Below are 25221 nucleotides of genomic sequence, written 5' to 3'. Positions count from 1 at the left end.
GATCTGGTTGTTACGGTGACCCAGCCAGAAAACTCTGTTGTGGACCTGATGGAGATAATAATGCAATATGGGAAGGTTTCTGGATTCAAGGTTAATGTACAAAAAACAAAAATTTTGGCCAAAAATATGACAGCACCGCAAAAGGCCCTTTTAGAAGGATTAACTGGATTTGAGATTGTTAAAAGAGTTAAATATTTGGGAGTGTATTTGTCACCCTTTAATGCAAAGTTATATAAAAATAATTATGAAAAGTTATGGGGAAAAATTCAAAAAGAACTGGAGAGCTGGGAAAAACTGCAATTGTCTTTGCTGGGAAGAATTGCAGCAGTGAAAATGAATGTCCTGCCTAAATTTTTATTTTTATTCCAAATGATACCGGTCCTTAAAAAAGACTCTAATTTGGAAGAATGGCAACGGGGTATCAATAAATTTGTTTGGGCAGGGAAAAGGCCACGAGTTAAACTCAAGATTATGCAGGATACTCGTGAAAGAGGTGGTCTTAAAATGCCTAATCTTAAATTATATTATGAAGCTGCTGCGTTGTCAGGAATAAGTGATTGGATTAATTTGACACAAGGGAGATTATTAAATCTTGAGGGCCACAACTTGTTATTTGGCTGGCATGCATATTTGTTGTATGATAAGAAGGTAGATAATGTGTTTAAAGTGCATATTTTAAGACAGGCATTGTTGAGAGTTTGGAAGAAGTATAGACATAAGTTAGACCACAAGATGCCGTTGTGGGCAATCCCGAAACATGCAATAGAAAACATAAATGTTGGCTTCAAACATGATGTGACTATGTATAAGGAGATCTTAAGCTTGGAAAGGAACGTCTGGTGTTTGAAGCCGTACAATCTCTTGCGAGATGAGAAGATTGTTCAAACTTGGTTCCAATATACTCAATTACGTGCCAGGTGGAAAGAGGATCAGAAAATTGGTTTCTCAATGACTGATGAAAATTTGATAAAGCAAATTAGAAATCAGGGTCCAGCACATATCAAACGGATTTATCTTGCATTGATAGATATTGACTCAGAAACAGAACTTGTTAAAGACTGTATGATAAAATGGGCCCAGAATATTCAAGAAGTTATTACAATGGACACATGGGAAAAGATGTGGGTGAGGAACGTAAAATTCACGCAAGCCCAAAACCTAAGAGAGAACTTTTATAAAATGTTTTATAGATGGCATTTAGATCCTAAAAAGCTTGCAAGTATGTATCCGAATTATCAGCCTAAATGTTGGAGGTGTGGTGGCAAAGATGCAACGTATTTTCATATATGGTGGACCTGCAAAAAGGTTAAGGCTTTTTGGATAAAAATTTGGTGGAATATGCAGAAGATCTTTAAGCAAAGGATAAAGTTTTGTCCGCAATTGTTTTTGTTGGGCATAATTACAGATGCTACTGTTGTGGACACTAAGTTGATGTTGAACTTAATTACAGCAGCAAGACTCTTAATAGGTCAATATTGGAAAAAGGAGGAACTGCCGACTATAGAAGAATGGACTCTAAAGGTTTCTGACCTGGCGGAAATGGCAAAGATTTCAGCTTACTTGAAAGATCATTCGCAAGAACGTTATATTATGGAGTGGAAAAAGTGGATTGATTATATCCAGAACAAATATGGGACTAAAAAGTTTCATTTAGCATTTGAATAAGTTTTCCTTTCTTTTTTCTTTTCTTTGTCTTTTTATATGTAATATTAATATTGCTTGTAGTCATTTTATATGAGCTAGAGGGCGATAGAATTAATAGCTTATTGTTGTTAACATACGGATGTTTATGATTGTTCTTTGTTTTTATACCTTGTACTTAGCTCTGGGAAGTCGGGAGGGGAGAATGGGGGGAGGGATAGGGAGGGTTAGGTAGGGGTGGGGGGAGGGGGGATTGTTAAAGATAAAATGCACTGTAAAACTTTTCAATAAAAAAAAAGCAAATCCGAACCCACAACGATAACGACACACAACCACAAAACAGAAACCTAACTACAGCTGCAACATTAGCCACTTTAAACCCCTCCAAACCACACAATAAGCAAACTGACACTCATTATAAAAACATGGCACCACCACAAACACGGAGCCGAACAAAAGCAGCACAACTCACCAGTTCAGGTCTAAGGCTGGCAGCTGAGACCAGCCGATCCACTCAAAACACATCCCCACCCAATCAGAACACAGCCCCCATTCAAAACACACTCCCACCCTATCAGAACACAGCTAAGCCCCCACCCAATCAGAGCACACCTCCACCCCATCAGAACACAGCCAAGCCTCCACCCACAGAACACACCCCCTCTGGCAGTTTAAAAAAGAAGAAAAAATCACACTATCACACACTTCTCCCAGAAGAACGAAGCTGAAGTCACCCGCCTGAGGATGACGGATGAGATTTCGTCAAAATGTTGCCCTGATACCTCCAATTCTACATGGGAAAAAACGCGAATAACCAAAGATCTACACGTGTGTGTGTGTGTGTGTGTGTGTGTGTGTATTCCTTGATAAGATTAAAAATGCGAATCCCAGGCATATTAAAATTAACATGCTAAGCAAATACTGGGATGGAATAAGAAAAACTAAAACAGTTTTTATTGTTAAAAGATCAAGCTTTCATTGGCTAACTGCCAACGTCATCAGGATGGAAACGCTGGGGTGGGGAGATTGTGTTTATACTGTTGGTGTCTCTGCGCTCATGGAGTGCATCACTGATCTGTTTGTTGAGGCCGGCTGTATTCCTTTGAGTTGTCGCGCATCCGGTTTTGGGGGTTGTAGTTGTCTCTGTGTGTCTGTTGTCAAAAGTGGATTGTTGACAATTCCATGTATTATAGCCATAGCTCTAGTCATTGCCCGTGTTCTTATACTAGAGGTATAGTCAAGGCTATGGTCTTCCCAGTTGCAATGTATGGCTGTGAAAGTTAGAGGACAGGAAGGCCTGGAGGAACATTGTCCATGGGGTCGCGATGGGTCAAACACGACTTCGCAACTAACAACAACAATAGCCATACAACACGTGTGAATATACTTGGACATAAGATACTACTGTGAGAATTAAATGTTCAGCAGAGTGATGGCGCTAGGGAAAAATCTGTCCCTGTGTCTAGTTGTTTTGGCATATAATGCCATATAGTGGTGTCCCGAGGGGAGGACTTGAAACAGTTGATGTCCAGGATGTGAGGGGTCTGTAGTTATTTTCTCAGCCCTCCTTCTGACCCATGCAATATACAGGTCTTCTATGGAAGGCAGGCTGGTTGCAATAGTTTTTTTTTCTGCTGTCGTAACTATCTGTTTGAGTCTGTACCTGTCCTTTTTAGTTGCTGAACGAAACCAGACAGTTATAGAAGTACATATGACAGACTCAATAATTACTCTGTAGAACTGTATCACCAGCTCCTGAGGCAGTCTGAATTTCCTAAGTTGATGCAGGAAGAAGATTCTTTTTTTCTTTAAATATGTTTTATCGATTTTTAACATACTTACCTTAATATTTGGTAAACAGCATGTTGTCTGGGTTAGTATTTAAAAAACAATAACAATTAATTTCTATAATTCTACAGTCCATGTAATGGCTTTGCTTGATTTTCTCTTTTGCCAATCTTAAATTAATACATTTCTTATAATTTGAATAAATGACAATTAAATATAGACATTTTTCTCATGTTTCTGCAAATAACCACATCAATATAAAGCTTCTTTTATAATTGATCATCTTGATTGCCTCGTCATAGATCCTGTTTACAAAATTCTTATTTAAATTTGTTTTCCCCACGATATTCAAAGCATTCTTACTGGTTAAGATTTTCTCAAAATTAGTTACACTTAGGTATTTACTGTAAGTCTTTTTTCTCATACAAGCCATCCCAACACTTTTACATTTCTCATATCTTTAAAAAAAGAAAGAAAAAAAACGGGGAAAAAACAAAGAAAACATTTCTTTTATATAAACCATCCCAACATTTTTATATTTCTCATGTCAAAAAACAAAACACAAAAGAAAAAAGAAAGAAAAATACTGTATTACTTGAGGGGTTCATCCCTCTTAAACTAATCTTCATTTATATCCAAAATCTTTCTATTTCTTTAATCATATTCAAACAAATATTTAATTTTTAAATATTCCCTCTTGTAAATCCCACCATCTATTTTTTTAATTGTCACTTTAGCCTTTTTTTTTGCCAAACATCTTTCCTGATAAATATGCTTTGCTGAATCAAAGAATCTTACCATAATCTTGTAAGTGTTGCTGCAGGTACAAAAGACAAAACAGGTAAGATTTTTTTATAGAAAGGTTTTGCCCCTTCGTATTCATTGAGAATCTTTTCCTTTCTTTCTTTCTTGATTTTATTTATCATTTTTTTGTCTCTCAAGTTCTCATAGTTCTCCTGGCAGAATCCATTTTGTCAAATCTTTTTTCTTGTCCTCAAACCTATTTTGTGATCTTAGAGTATAGGTTATCTTTTCCATGTCCAGTATTTCCTGTAAGTTTTTTTTCATCTGGGTTAAGTCATACTTCCTTTTATTGTTAAGATCCATCTTAAAATCTCTCTCCTCTGTCTCGTATTCAATTGTATGTTTTTTCTGCTCACTCTCTATTTTTATTTTCTGAGAATTTTTGTGTTGTAAAGTTATATTGGAGATATGTTCATTTATATTTTCAAAGTTATTTTTAATTTCCTCATGGTTTGAGATCATTGTGGTTTGGATTTGTTGAAACATAGCATAGATCTCCTTCTGGAAAGTATGTTTTTTCTTGATATATTCTTTCTGCAGATCTCTGGTTTTCCATAATAGCCAAAAATCAGGGTTTTTCTTTCTCTGCAGAGAGCTTTAGAGTCACAGTTGAGTTTATTTATTTATTTATTTATTATTTGGATTTATATACCGCCCCTCTCCTGAAGGACTCGGGGCGGTGTACAGGGCAATTAAAACACAATATACAGCACATAATATACAAAAATTTAAATAAATTAAACCAAATAGCCCAAGCAATAAAACACGTTCTAAAATTTAAAATTTGGAATTTAAAATCTAAAACCCCAATCCCTCAGTCCAGGCCGGCAAGTTCAAATAACCAAGTCTTCAGGTCGCAGCGAAAAGAGCGAAGGTTGGGAGCCATCTGGAGCTCAACAGGAAGCTGGTTCCAGAGGGCAGGCGCGCCCACAGAGAATGCTCTCCCCCTGGGGGCCACCAGTCGACATTCCCTGACTGACAGCACCCTGAGGAGGCCCTCTCTATGGGAGCGCACAGGACAATGGGAAGTTAACGCCGGCAAAAGGTACTCCCGTAAATAATCCAGGCCCATGCCATTTAGGGCTTTATAGGTCATCACCAGCACCTTGAATCTCACCTGGAAGACAACTGGAAGCCAATGCAGCTCACAGAGCAGAGGTGTTACATGGGAGTATCGGGAGACCCCCATCACAACTCGCGCGGATGCATTCTGCACCAGTTGGAGCCTCCAAGTGGTATTCAAGGGCAGTCCCATGTAGAGAGCATTGCAGTAGTCTATCCGAGAGGTCACGAGCACATGAGTGACTGTGAGTAGGGCATCTCAGTCCAAATAGGGCCACAACTGGCGCACCAAGCGAACCTGGGCAAAAGCCCCCCTGGTCACAGCTCCTATATGATCTTCTAAATAGAGCTGTGAGTCAAGGAGGAAAACCAAGTTGCAAGCCCTATCTATGGGGGGTAACACCTCACCCCTTATAGTTAAAGATGGAAAAGAGTGGACAACCCGAGATGCCGGTATACACAGCCACTCGGTCTTGTCGGGATTTAGACAAAGCCTGTTCCTCCCCATCCAGACCCTCACCACCTCCAGGCAATGGGACATCACGGCGAGGGCATCACTGGGTTGATTTGGGGTGGAAATAAAAAGCTGGGTATCATCAGTGTACTGATGATACCCCACCCCAAAACCACGAATGTGTTGTGATTCAGGGTCAGCCTGTGGGTTCGGTAGTTGGGTCGGACGACTCAGAGGAGGAGGGGGGTGTTGAAGACCTTGCTGATGATAGCCCTCAGGCAGGCCCCTCCCACTTGGTCACCATGGAGACACAGCTGTGTGAGCCTGACAGTGTGGATGAAGATGACCCACAGCTGGCCCTGTTCAAGGACGCCCGACGCAGGAGGCAGTCAAGTAGGAGTAAACAGAGGAAGGCAATGGGGCTTCTCGGAAGGAGGGAGAGAGAAGCCACGCCCTGAACTCTTTATAAAGGACTTGTGTGGGGAGAGCTGGTTTGCTGAAAGCAACCGCTCAGATAGTGTTTCAAAGCTCCTGTATCTTGGTTCGTGTCTTGTTTGTTTTTGTAATAAATTTGGCAGACGTCATTCCAGCCTCTTGCCGTTTGTAAAGGGGTTGCCTTTTCTGCAAGGCCGGTAGCAGGCTGGTACAGAACAGAATGATCTCACCCAGCGGCTTCATACAGATGTTGAACAGAAGGGGCGAGAGGACCGACCCCTGAGGGACTCCACAAACGAGAGACCTCGAGGCCGACCTCTGCCCCCCTGTCAACACCGACTGCGAACGACCCAGGAGGTAGGAGGAGAACCACTGTAAAACAGTGCCACCCACTCCCAACCCCCTGAGGCGCCACAGTAGTATACCATGGTCGATGGTATTAAAAGCCGCTGAGAGATCTAATAGGACTAGGACAGAGGAGCAACCCCTGTCCCGAGCCCACCAGAGATCATTCACCAGTGCGACAAATGCCATCTCCGTGCTGTACCCGGGCCTAAAGCATGATTGGTAGGGGTCAAGATAATCCGTTTCATCCAGGAAGAGAGGAAGCTGATGTGCCACCACACTCTCAACAAACTTCGCTAAAAAGCGAAGGTTGGAGACCGGATGATAGTTATTCAAAATGGCCGGGTCCAGTGCAGGCTTCTTGAGGAGGGGCCTCACCACCGCCTCCTTCAAGGCGGCAGGGGAAGCTACCCTCTCTCAAAGAAGCAGTTATTACTGCCTGGAGCCAGCCTCGTGTCCCCTCCTGAGCTGCATAAACCAGCCAGGAGGGGCACGGGTCCAATAAACACGTGGTGGAACCCAGCCTCCCCATGATCCTGTCCACTTCTTTCAGAGTCACAGGATCAAATTCTTCCCAAGTAATGTTCCCAAGAGCACTCGATTCCCCATCGTCAGACCAGCCTGAATCCGAGTGATTTTATCTGCCAGATATTGACTAAACTCCTCGGCACGACCTTGCAGGGGCTCCTCCCTCACCTCCTGATTCAGGAGGGAGCGAGTTACCCTAAACAGGGTGGCCGGGCAATTATCTGCGGACGCGATGAGGGTAGAGAAGTAATTGGACTTCGCTGCCTCCATCGCTGCGAGATAAGGCCTCATAAAGGTTCTTAACCGCAATCGATCAGACTCAGACCGGCTGGATCTCCAACAGCTCTCTAGGCTTTTTTTTTTTGCCCAAGATGGCGACGGCCGCAATCTAAGCTTCGGGCGCTCTTCGAGGGCTCCAAAGGGACCAGCTCAGGGAGGCCCACGGTACGATGGGGCGACTCCGGGGGTTGGGGGATCTAAAAACAGCTGCTGGGCGCTGTTTTCCACGTCGCTGAGCCCCCCCTCCGAATTAGCGGCGTTTGAGAACTGCCGGCCTGCCGACCTGCCGAGTTTTGCTACAACGCCGAGCACTGCTACAACGCCGTGAAAGTTCGGGACGCCTTGGCCTGCCTTCCCTCTTCTGCCTGCTCGCCGTGGATACCCTCTGCTTGTCGGAGGGGCAGCGGCGACGATCCCACCGGCTGGAGACCTATCTATGACCATCAGCTGGCTGGCGCCGTTTTCGGCGGCGCAGAGCCTTCTTCTCCTTCCGGATGGTGGCTGCGGACTGTGGGCCTGGTCATCGACCTCGGCGGACGTGCTGGCGAATTCCCGGACTCAATACAGCTGCTGGGACTGCCTCTCTCCACCGTTGGAAGATTGCTTGGACTGGCGGACGGGCGTTGGGGAGAGAATGCTTCTGCCCTCCCCCCCCAGACTGGCGGCGTTGGCCGGCGACGCGAGGATCGACAGAGGCCTGGCCTGCCTGTTCTTTACTTTCTCTGCTGACAGGCAGGCATTATGGCTAGCTCCATGCCTGATGGGAATTAAGATCCCCCTATTGACAGTCCAGTGTGGCTGGGACCTAACCGTGGTGGGAGGACGGTCTTGGACTGGTCAGCGACCACCTCACTGGTGTGAGAGACCAGCTGGGGTGGGCTTGGCTCAGGACCCCCCTTTTTCTCTCTGCTCCAGATTGGACTCCTCAGCCGGAGTGAGAGGACGACTGAGGCTGTCCCTTGGATTGCCATCTCAGGTGAGAGCTGAGATGGCCTTGCGGACTAAGAGATATACCTACTGGACTTCTTTTTCCAGCTATATACCATCATTGAGCGACCCTTTGGACATATTTATAACATCTGCCCTAAGAGACTATCCTAGCGCTGTATGGTTTACCGTTACTCCGAAGCGGACTTGTATGCCCTTAGGGGGGTTCCTGCCTCATGGGTGCGACCTGTCGCCTGTTTCCATACTCCCCTTAATGACGAGCCCAAGCTCTGGGACTCCGAGAGGTGGCTGGGCTTAGATAGGGGCCTCGAGTTAAGACGTGCTAAGAGGCCCCTGATAAAATTTTTAGCCGGTTATTTTAAAAGGTTAGGGAGGGGGAGGGAGGGGGGGTAGGGAGGGAATCTTTAACCGGCACTCAGTCTGGTCCTGTTAGAGGTCCTGACGGGACGGGGTCGGGGGAGGTGGCTGCTGGTTCTGGGAATGTGGGGGTGGGGCTTCAAATCCCCACGGCGATAGGGAATGGCAGCAGGTGTTTGCGCGGAGGGCCATATCAACATCTGGGATCGCGCCCCCGCTATCTTCGAGCGGTGGCACGCTCCGACCCTCCGGTTAGCACCCTTTTACCCGGGGATGAGGGTGATCAGGCCCCTGAGCTCAGGTTGGTCTATTTTAACGCTAGATCCGTAGTTAACAAAGCTCCCCTCATCCATGATCTGATCGAGGAGGAAGGTGCGGATCTAGCGTGCATCACGGAAACTTGGTTGGGTTCGGAGGGAGGGGTGCCTCTCACCGAGTTATGCCCGCCAGGTTTCCGGGTGCTGCACCAGCCACGGGCTCAGGGCAGGGGTGGTGGGGTGGCAGTGGTTATTCGGGAGACTTTGTGTCCCCGGGAGGCCACCATTGTCCAGATAGCCGGGAGTGAATCCCTCCTCTTGAGATGTGGTCCTCGGGTTCAGTTGGGCTTGTTGCTTACATACTGTACCTGGCGCCCAGCTGTGTGGCAACAGCCCTGCCTGAGCTGCTCGACACTCTCTCAGGGTTGGCGGTGGAGTTCCCCAGGCTTATAGTCCTGGGTGACTTCAACCTGCCGTCACTGGGAGGGTCGTCTGAGTTAGCTCGGGAGTTCATGGCCTCCATGACAGCCATGGGCCTGACCCAGGTTATTGAGGGCCCGATTCATGTGGGGGATCATACTCTCGACCTGGTGTTCCTATCTGGACAGTGGTTGGATGATCTGGGAGGGGGTTCCCCGTCCATCACCCCTTTGTCATGGTCAGATCACCACCTCCTGAGGCTGGTTTTCCGTCATGCCACCCCCCGCCGCTGGGCGGCGGAACCGACCAGGTGGTTCCGCCCCAGGCGCCTAATGGACCCGGATCGGTTCCAGAGGGCGCTTGGGCCTATACCTATCACCCTTACCCACAGCCCAGTCGATGCTCTGGTGGAGGCCTGGGAAACGGCTGCCACCAGGGCACTTGACTGCGTTGTACCCATGCGACCTCTGACCCGGCGCAGATCCCGTTGGGCTCCATGGTTCTCTGTGGAGCTCCGGGAGATGAAGCGTCGGAGACGAGGTCTAGAGAGCGGTTGGAGATCCAGCCGATCCGAATCCGACCGATTGCAGTTAAGAACCTTTATAAGGTCTTATTTTGCGGCGATAAGGACGGCGAAGTCTAACTACTTTGCCGCCCTTATCGCGTCCGCAGATAATCGCCTGGCCGCCCTGTTTAGGGTGACTCGCTCCCTCCTTAACCAGGAGGTGAGAGAGGATCCCTTGCAGGGACGAGCCGAGGAGTTTAGTCATCATCTGGCGGACAAAATCGCTCAGATCCGGACCGGCCTGGACTCTGACTGGGCAGAGTCTGATGTGGAGGAATCGGGCGGTCTTGAGCACGTTATCTGGACTGAGTTCGACCCTGTTTCCCCTGATGATGTGGACAGGATCATGGGGAGACTGAGCACCACCACCTGTTTGTTGGATCTGTGCCCCTCCTGGCTAGCTTATGCGGCTCGGGAGGGAACACGAGGCTGGTTCCATGCAGTAATAACTGCTTCTTTGAAGGAAGGTGTCTTCCCTGCTGCCTTGAAGGAGGCGGTGGTGAGACCCCTTCTCAAGAAGCCTGCTTTGGACCCGGCTGCTTTAAACAACTATCGTCCAGTCTCCAACCTCCGCTTTTTGGCGAAGGTTGTTGAGAGTGTGGTGGTGCATCAGCTCCCTCTGTTCCTGGAGGAAACTGATTATCTGGACCCGTACCAATCGGGTTTCAGGCCCGGACACAGCACGGAGACGGCATTGGTCGCGCTGGTGAATGATCTCTGGAGGGCAAGGGACAGGGGTTGCTCCTCTGTCCTGGTCCTATTAGATCTCTCAGCGGCTTTCGATACCATCGACCATGGTATCCTGCTGCGGCGTCTCAGGGGGTTGGGAGTGGGAGGCACCGTTTTACGGTGGTTCTCCTACCTCCAGGGCCGCTCGCAGTCGGTGTTGATGGGAGGGCAGAGATCCGCCCCGCGGCCTCTCATTTGTGGAGTCCCTCAGGGGTCGGTTCTCTCGCCTCTCCTGTTCAACATCTATATGAAGCCGCTGGGCGAGATCATTCGTGGTTTCGGGGTGGGGTACCATCAGTACGCTGATGATACCCAACTTTTTCTTTCCACCCCGAACCAACCCAGTGATGCCCTCTCCGTGATGTCCCGTTGCCTGGAGGCGGTTCAGGTCTGGATGGGGAGAAACAGGCTTCGTCTCAATCCCGCCAAGACTGAGTGGCTGTGCATATCGGCATCTCAGGTTAACCAAGTTATTCCACCTCTAACGATGGGGGGTGAGGTGTTACCCCCCGTTGATAGGGCTCGCAACTTGGGCGTCCTCCTGGATTCACGACTCAATTTTGAAGATCACATAGGAGCCGTGACCAGGGGGGCTTTTGCACAGGTTCGCCTGGTGCGCCAGTTGCGTCCCTATCTGGACCGAGACGCCCTACGCACAGTTACTCATGTGCTTTTGACCTCCCGTTTGGACTACTGTAACGCTCTGTACATGGGGCTGCCCTTGAAGACCACTCGGAGGCTTCAACTGGTGCAGAATGCGGCCGCGCGAGTTGTAATGGGGGTCTCCCGATACTCCCATGTAACACCTCTACTCCGCGAGCTGCATTGGCTTCCGGTTGCCCTCCGGGTGAAATTCAAGGTGCTGGTTATCACCTATAAAGCCCTACATGGCCTGGGTCCGGGGTATTTGAGGGAACACCTGCTGCCGGCATCAATTGCCCTTCGCCCAGTGCGCTCCCACAGGGAGGGTCTGCTCAGGGTGCCGCCGGTAAGAGATTGCCGGCGGGTGACACCCAGGGATAGGGCCTTCTCAGTGGGAGCGCCTGCCGTCTGGAACCAGCTGCCGGTGGAGCTGAGGACTGCCCCCAACCTCCGATCATTCCGCCGGGGCCTGAAGACCTGGCTCTTTGAGCTCTTGGGCCCAGGCTGAGGAGAAATTTATTTTAATTGGGGTTTTTAATAGCACAGGGTTGATTTAATTTTTTTTAAATTGGTTTTTAACTTTTGTACGGTTGATTTTTAGCTCCCTGTAAACCGTCCTGAGTCCTCAGGGAAAGGGCGGTATATAAATGCAATAAAATAAAATAAATAAAATAAATTTCAGTATATATCTGTTCCCCCTGAAAAGTTTAATTTGTCACTTCCGTCTGCAGGAGGGTGGGGCAGATCCCCGTCCTTCTCACTTTCGGAAGCTTTTTGCTTCTTGGGGCTTTTCTTTTTTTTCCCCCCAGGAAATCAATTTTCAAGTAGAAGAGAGAAAATCACTATTTTTACCCAGTTCCAAACAGATTGTTTACAGTCAGCTTAAAGTAGTGCTTTTGGGCTTTGGCTGCTTGTAGCTTGGACTACTCTGAAGTTAAGCTAGCCTTTCTCCTGCTAGTTTCTGGAGGGCTTTTCCCCAACCGATCGGATCAACTGCCGTCTCTCCAAAATCAGTGGAACTTCCTTCCTTCTTTGTTGCCTTTACAGGGCAACTTCAGGCCCATTTAGGGTCCCCTAGCACAGGGCTTTTCAACCTTTTCACCAATTGTACCACTTTTAGGATATGGCAATATCCAAGTACCACCAGTCACCTAGCAAACTTGACCCCCCCAAAAAAGGAAAAAAGTAATAAAGTACAGGTAGTCCTCGACTTACAACAGTTTGCTTAGTGACTTTTTGAAGTTACAACGGCACTGAAAAAGTGACTTATGACCATTTTTCACACTTATGACCATTTTAGCATTCCCAGGATCACATGATTTTCATTCAGATGCTTGGCAACTCATTTATATTTATGACGGTCACAATGTCCCAGGGGCATGTGATCCCCTTTTGCAACCTTCTGACAAGCAAAGTCAATGGTGAAACCAGATTCACTTACCAACCTTTTATATCAGGGGTGTCAAACTCAATTTCATTGAGGGCCACATTAGCATTGTGGTTACCATTTGGGGGGTGTCCTTCCTTTCTTTTTCCCTCCCTCCTTCTCATTCATAACTTCCTTCCTTCCTTCCTTCCTTCCTTCCTTCCTTCCTTCCTTCCTTCCTTCCTTCCTTCCTTCCTTCCTTCCTTCTTTCTGCAAGGCTGTCAGGGCTCAGCAGAAGTGCCAGGATCAGCACCGGGAAGAAAGATACTTAAATCCACCCACCAAATCATCTTTTCACAGCCTTGGGGCTATGCAAAATGTGAGTCTTTGGAAACTCAGCCTCTACAAAAACCGTTGTTTTGTTTTGTTTTTACATGTCAGGCACTGTTAAGGCTCTCTGGCAGCTTCATTCTTTAATGCATATGGCCAATATTTAAGAATACAGCCCCAAACCTCTTACGCAAACACAATGCATCATGTCAGTTGTAGGACAAATAACATGAGCAAGCATTTTATTTCCTCCCTGGATACAATTCCTGCAGCTGCAGAAAAAGCAGCAAAAATAGAAAAAAGAGAGAATGTGCATTTCATTAATGGAGCACAAAGGAACAGTCAGTGACTCAGACTTAAGGGGAAAAATAGGTTAAAAATAAATTTAAAAAGACACATCACAACAATGTATTTTTTTTGCCATGGAGCAAGTTTCAAATTGACTCCGGAGTTCATAGATCTTAAACCAGGGGTGGGAAACCTTGGCTCATTTATGACTTGTGGACTTCAACTAACAGAATTCCTGAGCTAGCATGGCTCAGCTTGGAAACCTCTCCCTTTCCCCTCAGCATGGCTGGCTCAGGAATTCTGGGAGTTGAAGTCCACAAGTCATAAAAGAGCCAGAGTTCCCCACCCCTGTCTTAAACAGTTCCTCCGCGGGAATTGCATCCCATGAGGGAAGCCGAGTGAGGGATTTACTAAGGCTTTGGAAATGGGTGTTTGTAAGTCTAACCAAACAGGCCAAAGCTGACAGCTGCTCTTTGCTAAACTCTTCTAAAAAAAAGCAACGTTGCAAAAAAGAGAAACCAGCGAAGGAGCCAAACTTTTTCCTTCAACCTTCTCCAGAGGAAAGAGGAATACGGCATCCACTAGGCATTTTTTTGTCAAAATTGGGCACCCAAAGCAAAGGGAAAAAACTGCTGTGGAGTTTTGAAAAACTGCCAGGGCTGCTGCGCCCCTTCCCAAAACAAAGCGCCCCATGCAGCCCAGCCTCATCCAACATAGCCGCCGTGATGCCTGGCCACTTACTTGTCCAAAATGAAGTACAGGTTGAAGCCTCCATAGCAGGTGGTGCCTCCCTCCTCTCCCTGCCCCCCTTGCCCATCACAGTGGACCATAAAGGCAGCCAGGAAGAGCCACTGCAAGCCCCGGGGAAGAGGTCTCTGCACTGCATGAGCCATTCCCAAATCCTGGCAGCCCAAGGCGGTGAGGTTCCCGGGGCTCTGCTCCTCCCAAGCTCCTTCAGCAGATGGCCAGGCAGCGGTGGCTTCTCAGGGGATCAAATCCTCACATTCAGAAAGGAGGGGAAAAGCCTGTCCAAAGGTGGGGTTTGGGGGTTTTTTGGGTGGTTTCAGATTTCCCTTCTGCTCTGCTTTACCTCCAATCTGTTTTCAGGGGCGCCTCTGCCTTGTGCTTCCAGCGCAGCGCAGCTGAGCCTGCCACTGTCGCCCAGGCAATTGGCAACTTCCGGTTCCCATTGGTTTGCTTTGCCCTAGATTTGAGGAACATGGAAGGCTCATCCCCCTCCCGCCTCCTTCCCCGTGAAGGAAAGAGCTGGAATCCAGTGCTGATCTTGGCGCTTCTGCTAAGCCCTGAAGAAGCACCAATCAGAAGAAGTGCTGATCAGCTGGAGCCTGGCGCTGATCCTGGCACTTCTGCTGAGCCCTGACAGCCCTGCAGCTCCAGCTGTCTCTCACTCAGGCTTGTGCAGTGCTGCCGTCAGTTCAGCTCATTCCCCTCCCCCGTTACCACTTCTAAGATGGTCACGTACCACCTGCCAGTTGCCGATGTACCATAGGTGGTACACGCACCACCAGTTGAAAAGCCCTGCCCTAGCAGTCCTTGGACTGCAAGGCAATTAAACCGGTCAGTCCTAGAGGAGATCAACCCTCACTGCTCTTTAGAAGGCCAGATCCTGAAGCTAAAACTCAAATACTTTGGCCACCTAATGAGAAGGAAGGACTCACTGGAGAAGAGCCTAATGCTGGGAAAGATTGAGGGCAATAGAAGAAGGGGACGACAGAGAATGAGGTGGCTGGATGGAGTCACTGAAGCAGTAGGCGTGAGCTTAAATGGACTCCAGAAGATGGTAAAGGACAGGAAGGCCTGGAGGAACATTGTCCATAGGGTCGCGATGAGTCGGACACGACTTCACAGCTAACAACAACAAAGCAGGCAGAAATTGGCTATAGGGTGCAGAGCCCTGCGATCACTCGGCTGCTGCGCTACTGCACAAAACCAGAAGCCAGATAGAAGATTTTTGTTGTGCCTTTTTGATGATGGTTCTAATGTTACGTGTCCATTTCAAATCCTTGGAGATTATAGAACCCAAAAACTCAAAGGATTCTACTGCTGATAGTGTGCTGTCAAATATAGTAAGAGATGGTATAATAGGAGGGCTCCTCCTAATAAATGTCAAATAAATAACTGTCAAAGTGGCAATTCTACACAGTCATGTTTGTGGTGGTTATTTAAAAATACGAGAGCAGTGGCGAGGGTGTAGTGTCTCTACAACCATGGCCAGAGGGCATATTCAGACTTGTCAGAGTGGTGATTCTGCATACTTGTGTTCTGGCCTGCCTTTGGAAAATAATATGGCAACCTCAGACTCCAAAGAAGAGTTTAATAAAGGTGATATGGCTAAGTCTGAATGTGATCTGTAGGATGTACAGATAGTCCTTGATTTACAACAGTTCATTTAGCGACAGTTCAAAGTTACAACACTGCCAAAAGTATGACCCAGTCCCAAAGTTATCACTGTTGCTGCACTCTTGCAGCCATTCACCCTTATGACCAATTGCAGAGATGCTGCAGCATGCCCCCCACACCTATTTCCCCCCATTTCCCCCATATCCTGCCCCATCAGTTCCTCACAGATATTGGGCCTGCTTTGCCAGCCCAGTGGGTTCCACATGCTCCCTTCCACTCCTCCCCACCCCACCCTGATCACCGATCGCTCACTTACCTTTCCAAGCTCTCCAGATGCTGGGGTACAGAAGAAGAAGGCCAGTCAATTGCTAAGCCACACAGCAAAGTTCCAGAAGAGGCCAGATTTTCTGAGACACCGGTGAAATCTTCCTAAGGCAAACACAGCATTTGCCTTATTTCCAAGGCTTTCACAGCTAAACTTTGGCAAAAAAAGAGAGCAGCTTTTGTGAGGGTGGGGAACCGGCAGTTCCCTCTTGTAAACTGAAACTCTTCTCTTTTTTTCCAGCATTAACATAACACTAACAGCTAAGTATGGGGGAGAGAGCCAGCAAATTTGCCTTACTTTGCAAAGTATTAGCATATGCTGTAACATAAAGCCTTTAGACTTTGTGCCCTTTATTGTCAGGATGGAGGAGGGGAAAGAGACTGTTATGTTAATGCTGGAGAAAAAAAGAATATTAGTTTACAAGAGGGAACTGATGGTTACCCACCCTACCCCCAACGCCAAAGTTTAGCTGCATTTGCCTTAGGAAGACTTCAGTTTACAAGCAGGAGCTGCTTTCTTTGCCGAAGTTTAGTTGCAAAAGTCTGTGTTTGCCTTAGGAAGATTTTGCTGGTGTCTCAGAAAAAGCCAGTCTCTTCTGGAACTCTGCCATGTGGCTCAGCAATGGAGTGGCTTTCTCCTTCCATACCCCAGGCCTCTGGAGCGCTTGGAAAGGTAAGTGAGTGATCGGTGATCAAGGTGGGGTGGAGGGAGGCCTTCACAGGTTGGAGGAAGAGCCAACCACCCCTGAGGCACCCCATATTTGACCTAACAACCAGCATGTTCATTTTACAAATGCTTGGGGGAGCAGGCATGGGGGCTCATTCATTTAACAAGATCCAATTAATGAATCCTCAGGTTATGAATGTAATTGGCATACTCCATTACATTCGTAACTCGAGGATTACCTGTACAATTGATTCCCAAACCAGTCAAGCATTGTTGCAGAATTAGGAAAAAGGCTAAGCTAAGTCCACAATATGGTTATCATGCCCTGCTATTGCCAGTTTTTTCAAGCATACAATGGTAAGTTGAAAAAAACCATTAAGAAATTAGTACTTTTATTAGTTGAAACCATCAGTCTACTCTATGTTATTTTTTGTGTTAGAAATCACAGTGACTAAAGATCATGATAGCAAACATCTCTATTGCATAATGAGGAGCAAGATGGACATGGGTGGACACAAAGCATGAGGCTCCCTGCTATGAAGGGGATGAGAAAGAGAGTGGTACAAGGGAACCCCTATCAACCCACTGCACACCCATATCCCACCCCTTGTAGGAGATGACCAGGCTGACACTGAGGGAGAGGTTAAATACGTCATCAGTCATGAGTCTGATGCTCCCACAAGAGATCTAAGTCCAGCCCACCTTGAATGCCTTTCTTATCTCCCGCTAATTTCCCTTGACAATTAGTAGCTCAGATTCTTGTAGAGAGCTTAAGGTTGCAATAAGTGTTTATACTCATTTGAACTGCCTCAATCTCCTGATTTCCCTGGTGCTTGACGTTAATCTTTTTTTTATCCCATTTATATCCCGCCCTTCTCCGAAGACTCAGGGCGGCTTACAATCTAAGCACAAATCAATGTGCTTAGCAATAGCCTTCATTCTATGTATATGCCTGCTTATTAGGGCTTTCAGGACCCCCCCAAGCGGCATTATTACAAAGTCAGCTTATTGCCCCCAACAATCTGGGTCCTTATTTTACCTACCTCGGAAGGATGGAAGGCTGAGTCAACCTTGAGCCTGGTGGGACGCGAACCTGCACTAATTGCAGGCAGCTGGTGTTACTTAAGGAGGCATTAGCCTACTGCTCCACCAAGGCTCTTTTTACTACTCTCCTTCACCAAAAATTGTCTTGGACTCCGGAATACCGTAGCTATGACCTGAGATCCCAGAGCTGCAGCAATAGCAGATAAGCCACCTCTGCTGTATCAGCAGACACCAAGATGGCATTGAAAACAAAATCAGAAATCTTGCATCCAATTTTTTAACAAATGATGCAGCAAATGCATCTCCTGACTCAACAAGGCATTCTTCTGTAACCACAACCACCTGCTTCACCAGCCCAGGCACAACTGTCTGTTCCTGCCATGCTCATGCCCAAGTATCCTGGCTGCCTACCACTGAGATTCCCTGTCGAGTCTGATAAGATGAGAACATTTTGTTGTGATTCAGTGTCAGCCTGTGCTCCCAGCACCTGAGTCCAAGGAATCTGAGGAGGAGTAGGAGGAGGAAGGGTTTGTAGAGCCTTCGGTGTCAGAGGGAGGCTCTGATGCACTGCAGGACTCTCAGCCTGGCCCCTCCAGTCGTGTTCCTCATGAGGCTCAGTTGTGGGAGGAGGAGGTGTAGGACTCAGAGGAGTCACAGCTGAATCTGTTCAGAGACGCTAGAAGCAGAAGGCAATCCAGCAGAGCAGAGCAGAGAAAATCAATGAGGCAACTCAGTGAAAAGAGGAAAAGGCATTGAGAAGCCACGCCTTGGGACAGATAATAAAAGGGGAAGGTGTGGGCGGTGCTGTTTGCTGAAGGCAACCATTTGTAGACATTCAAAGAGAATCCTGGGCTGTTCTTGCTAATCTGTTTGACTCTTGTTTGTTGTTTGGTTCTTGTTTGCTGTTTTGAATCATTTATTGAAGAAAATGTTCTGCTGCTTTTTTGTTTGAAAGACTTTATCATTTTGGAACTGTAAATAAATTTGGGTTGGGTTTCTTCCAGCCTATTGATTTATCAAAAGGAAAAAGGGGTTGTCCCTATCACACAAACAGGGCCAGTCGTAGGCTGGAACAGAACACATTCCTAGCACAGTGCAAAGTGTTCATCAGCACCTGACCAGATAAAACAAGGGTCTCCTTCATCCTCACACTTTTAATCAACTCCACTGCCAAATGGGCCCTTCCACTCATTGAAACCAACAACCCCATCCTGGATAGTTACCCAAACTTCCTCACTAGATTTAGATAGCATTTTGGAGACCCTATTGGGATAGAAGCTGATGAACAGCACATCTTCCAAATCTGCCAAGGCAACATGTCTATGAGAGCATAAGTTGAAGATTTCAAGGTCATTGCAGCAAATCTGGATTGGAATGAGCCAGCCCTAAGAGCACAATTCAAGAACAGGCTCAAAAAAGACATAATCACACAACTGATACAACAAGGTATTCCCCAGGGTCTACAAGACCTCTACCTAGCCACTATAACAGCTGAGTTTAAACTTGCAGAACTTAAAGCATTTTTTGGCAGCCCAAGGCAACCATTTCCAAAGATGACTTTCTTCATCACTAGCTCTAGCCTCCCTGCCCCCTAGGATTTGTACGCTGGAAAGCCAATGCAAATTGGAGTGGTCAGACAAGCTCCGGGAGCAGAAGAATGGCAAAGGTGCAAAGCGCTTGCCCTGTGTTTCTATTGCAGAAAGCCTGGCCACATGGTCAATAATTGCCCTACTAAACCTCCCAGGAAAGGCAACAGATAGCCTGGTAATGTCTCCACTACTCACCACTTGGACAACAAGCCCCAAGGCCAGGGAAACAAGAAATGCCCTCCCTCCATGAGCTCATGGGTGGACCACCAAAGCACTGAATGGAGCTCAATTACCTCCATGTTCAGGTACATTAATATAATTTGATTTTACCCTGACACTTCCCAGTGGTCAGGAAACCACCATCCCTGTCTTGATAGATTCTGAGTCAACCTCTGACTTCATAAGCCTCGCCACTGTTCAGAAACTTAAGATCCCTACAGTTTTCCTAAAGTCTCCATTGCCAGTGATAACTATTGATGGCCAAATTTTAAAAGCAGGCCTCATTACTCATGCCACAGTGATTTTGAAGTTAACAATAAATCAGCATTCTGAAAAGTTAACTTTCTTTGTAGTGGAACACATTAATCTTCCACTAGTGCTTGGAACTGCTTGGTTACAACACCACAAACCCACTATTAAGTGGAAAAATCTATTTATTGCATTTTAAAATCCTGAATGCCTTTCTCACTGTGATCAGCCCTCTGAAGCCCCCCCTCCCCCTCTCCAAAGGTTCACAGAGAGATTCCCAATCTGCCAAGTAAATATGCAGACTTCACTGATGTGTTTGGGGACGAGGAATCCTCAGTCCTCCCCACATACAGAGACTGCGATTATGCCATAAACCTGGTCCCTGGTGCCAAAATTTTTGCCAAGAGACAATACCAAAAGTCTACTACATCAGGGCTTTTCAACCTTATCACAGATTGTACCACTTTTAGGAGATGACAGTATTTGAGTACCACCAGTGCTTAGCAAGGTGTCAAAAACTTGATGACTAAAAAAAGGGGGAGGGGATTTGGGATTTTATTAATAAGATTCATTTGTTGCTATAGAAATGGTTAGTTTATAATATTATGGAAAAGTAAAAAGTTCAAGGGATGCGGTGGCTCAGTGGGTTAAGACGCTGAGCTTGTCGATCAGAAGGTCGGCAGTTTGGTGGGTCGAATCCCGAGTGCCGCATAGCAGAGTGAGCGCCTGTTACTTGTCCCAGCTTCTGCCAACCTAGCAGTTCGAAAGCACGTAAAAATGCAAGTAGAAAAATAGGGACCACTCCGGTGGGAAGGTAACAGCGCTCCGTGCGCCTTTGGCGTCTAGTCATGCCGGCCACATGACCACAGAGACGTCCTCGGACAAGCGCTGGCTCTTCAGCTTTGAAACGGAGATGAGCACCGGCCCCTAGAGTCGGAAACGACTAGCACACCTGTGCGGGGGAAACTTTACCTTTACTAAAAAGTTGAGGTTCAATGTTAATGCTTCCTTCTACTGCAACAGAGGAAGTCTGTTCTTTTTCCCTTCTGCCCCTCACTTTCCCCCCTTTTTCCTCCCCACTGTGTCCTACTATTTGCTTTTGTATTTTTGTATTTTATTCTATAATCTAATAAAATATTACAAACTGTAGGAAAAAAGTAAAAAAGTACCAGTTGTAATTTGTTCGGTGGCTGTTCCTTTGCTGAATCACTTTCCCTTTGCACTGACAAATGTATGATGAATTTATCCATGTTTATTAATATGCACCACTAGCAGCTAGCTCAGGGGTCTTCAAAGTTGGCACTTTTAAGACTTGTGGACTTCAACTCCCAGAATTCCTCAGCCCTCATGGCTGGATGAGGAATTCTGGGAGTTGAAGTCCACAGGTCTTAAAGTTGCTAAGTTTGTAGACCCCTGGGCTAGCTGGTCAGCCCTTCTTAGCTCTTCTTCCACAGTGTAATAAGAATGCTCCCCCAATCCCTTCCCTGTACCCTTAAAGACACAGGAATCAAGTGCAAAGCAAGAGAGGCTCACAAAATAAACACATAAACTGGGTTTTTTTTCCTTTAAGCTGCCTCAGGGGTGTCACGTGCCCCAATGTTGCAATCCTGACTGAAAGGCTTGGCAATTGCAAAAAGCTTTAGCTTTAAAATTAAACCTGTTTACCTTCAAGGAAAACTTTCTAAAAGCCATAGACAGACTCAAGATAAGGGGGTAAAACTAATTACATTTGTTTAAAGGGATTAAACCTACAGAAGTCAACACTTTGGACTCATTGCTAGCCTAAAATACAGACAAAAATATTCCAATAACCAAAGCACACAAAGGAGCCTCTGAATTACAAAATACTGTAAAATCTGTACAAAAAACCTTATGGTAACCCAATCAAGCTGCCAGCTGATCCAGAACTAAATAAACCCGCCTCCTTTCTGAAATGCCGGCTTTTCATTTCATCAGCGCTGTTTTCAATCTCCTGGCTGGAGAAAACAAACCAGGGGACCGTTTCTTCCAGCAACAGCTGTTGCTTCTCTGTCCCTGTTTCCTCCCTGCCAGCTGACCTCTCCTTCTCTTTCCCTGTTGTCTTTTTTTCCCTCTCCTGCCCAAACCACCTCCTTTTATAGCCTCTCCTTTGCTCCCCTCCCTTTTTCTTCAGTTCACCTCCAGCTCCATGGTGCTTCTGGAAGCACCAATCAGCTGGAGCCAATCAGCTGGAGCCCTGCCAGCTCCTGGGGCATCTGCCAAGCCCAGCCAGTCCTGCAGCTGCAGCTGCCTCTCCCTCAGGCTTGGCTCGCTTCGGCTCATTCCCCTCCCCTGCTACACTGGTCTAGCAGTTGCGTACCACCTGCCACGTGGCAAAGTACCACAGGTGGTATGCGTACCACCAGTTGAAAAGCCCTGTACTACAGAATTAGAAGCTTTGAAACAATATTTGGAATCTAATTTGAAAAAGGGATTCATAAGACCCTCCCAGTCTCCTGCCTCAACTCCCACCTTCTTTGTACCCAAGAAGCAAGACCCCAGTGGGCCTAATAATGGTGATGACCCCCACTAGGAGTCGTCCATGATTAGAAGGTTTTAAATGCAGTCACAGTAAGAGACCATTATCCAATGCCATTAATTCCAGACCTATTAAATAGACTGCAGAAAGCAAGCATTTTTATGAGACTACACCTCTGCAATGCTTACAACCTTATTCAAATAAAAGAAGGCCATGATTACTTAACTCACTTTGACACCAGATACAGCAAATTTGAATACAGAGTGCTGCCTTTTGGACTGTGTAAAGCCCTGGGTGTATTTCCAGATTCATGAACCAAGTTTTTGCAGATTTAATAGATAAATTTGTGGTCTTATATTTAGATGATATTTTAATCTACTCTGAGAATGAGGCTCAGCACACAGACCATGTGCGTAGTCCTCAGTAGACTAAGAGATAACAACCTCTTTGCCAAGCCAGAAAAATATGCCTTTGATTTACAACAACTAGACTTCTATGGCTACAGTATTTCCACAAGAGGCATCCAGATGGAGTCCCAGAACGTCTAAGATGTACTAGACTGACAAGCCCCCCACACAGCCAAAGATGTCCAATGCTTCCTGGGCTTTGCTAACTTCTACAGGAAATTTATACCAGGCTTTGCTCATAAAGCCAAACCACTGACCCAACTGATAAAGAAGGGAGTTAAATTCACTTGGACCTCTACACATCAATCAACATTTAAAAAGTTAAAGCAGCTCTTTGCTTCCCAGCCCCTCTTTCAGCACCTAGACACATCAAATAAATTTATTGTCCAGGCTGATGCCTCAGATGTTGCCATTGGACCTGTTCTTTTACAGGAGGGGGAGACAAAAGACAGCCTTGTACCATGCTCCTTTTCCAGAGCCCTGACTGACCCAAAATGCAATTATGACATCTTTAATAAAGAACTCCTTGCCATTCAATCAGCATTCCAACACTGGAGACACTTCCTAAAAGGTGCATGCTTTCCTATAGTGGTCAACAGTGGCCACAAGAATTTACACACCCTGCAATGAACCAAGCCAATTTTGCCCAGACAAGTCAGATAGAGCCAATTTTTCTCACATTTTGATTTCTACATTAAATACATCCCAGGCTCTAAGAACCTAATGCCAGATGCGCTCTCTTGCATACCAGAATATCCTCTGGTTCAACAGACTCCAGCACCAGCAACAATTCTACAACCTTCAAATTTCCAGCATCAACAACCACCACCAGCAACTGAGAGGTTGGGAGCTACCCAACTGCACAAGGACTTAATCACCAGGATAAAGACTCAGCAACAACTAGATCGCTTCTCACGGGCCAGGCTAGATTACCTCAAGGAGACCCCAGCAGGTACTGTAACCCCATTCACAATGGAGGGAGGTGCCCTGAAACACAGAAGGAGAATAGTAGTCCCCTCCTCCCATGCAGGGAAGAGGTATTGCAGCTTTGCCATGATCAAAGGGCAGGGCACGGAGGCAATTTCAAAACCCTGTAAAGCACATTAAGAGACTTTTGGTGGCCTAAGATGGCTGCAGACATGAAGGAATATGAAGCCACTTGCCACACATGCAGGAAGGCCAAACACAGTGGTGGGATTCAGCCGGTTCGCATTGATTTCGTAGAACTGGTAGCTAAATTTTGTTGAGTTCGGAGAACCGGCTGAACCCATGCTGCTTCTGGAAGTCTGTTCTAGGCCTGGGAGGCCTAGAGGAGGTCTCCCAGACCTAGAATGGCCCACCAGAAGTGCACTGATGTCACTTCCAGAAGTCTGTTCTAGGCCTGGTGGAGGCCTCCCAGGCCTAGAACAGCCCGCCCGAAGTGTGTTGATGTCACTTCTGGAAGTCTGTTCTAGGCCTTGGAGGCCTGGAGGAGGCCTCCCAGGCCTAGAATGGGCCACAGGAAGTGCATTGATGTCACTTCCGAAAGTCTGTTCTAGGCCTGGTGGAGGCCTCCCAGGCCTAGAACAGCCCACCCGAAGTGTGTTGATGTCACTTCCGGAAGTCTGTTCTAGGCCTGGTGGAGGCCTCCCAGGCCTAGAACAGCCCGCCCGAAGTGTGTTGATGTCACTTCTGGAAGTCTGTTCTAGGCCTTGGAGGCCTGGAGGAGGCCTCCCAGGCCTAGAATGGGCCACAGGAAGTGCATTGATGTCACTTCCGGAAGTCTATTCTAGGCCTTGGAGGTCCAGGCCTGCATCCATGCAGAGAACTGGATGTTAAAATATTTGAATCCCACCACTGGCCAAATGCCTCCATCAGAAGCCAGCAGAACCTTTGCAACCTGTACCTATGTCCCCCCCTCCCCTTGGGATACAGTCTCTCTGGATTTCATTACTGATTTACCCTCTGTCCAAGGCTTCACTACCATACACAGTCTTTTCACCAAGGTTGCCCATTTCATACCCTGCAAGGGCTTGCCCAATTCCAAAGACACATCCCAACTTTTTCTAGACCACATCTTTCACTTCCTTGGGATGGTCTCAGCACTTGTGTAAGACAGGGGTGCACAATTCCAATTTAGATTTTGGAAAGCACTTTTCCAGCTACTAAATGTCAAGGTCAACTTCTTCTCAGCTCACCACCGTGCCACAAACGGGGAGTCTGAGAAAACTAACCAGCTCATCCAGCAGTACTTGAGGTGCTACTGCACCTACAGCCAAGACAACTGTCCATCGTTACTGCCACTCACAGAATTTTCTTACAACAATTCACTGCATTCATCAACTTCAATGACACAATTTCAAGCCATGTATGACACACACTGTAAGGTATTGCCAAAGCACCCTGCACTGGACTCCACTGTTCCATGGGCAGTTGAGTTCTTACAAGAGCAACTTGCAACCCAAGATCTTTTGAAACAGCCACTTGACCAAGCAAAACAGACTTACAAGAAGGCAGCAGATGTCCATCGTCAGGAGGTCCCACCCATAGCAATAGGAGACAAAGTTTGACTCTCTACTAGTGTTCTGAACCAGCCCTCTTCTCGCAACCCCTATTCAAAAAGAAGAGTCTGGAGAGCGTCCAAGGC

This window comes from Vipera ursinii (genome assembly GCF_947247035.1).
Source record: "Vipera ursinii genome assembly, chromosome: W".
Lineage (NCBI taxonomy): Eukaryota > Metazoa > Chordata > Lepidosauria > Squamata > Viperidae > Vipera > Vipera ursinii.
This window is presented reverse-complemented; position numbering follows the sequence as displayed.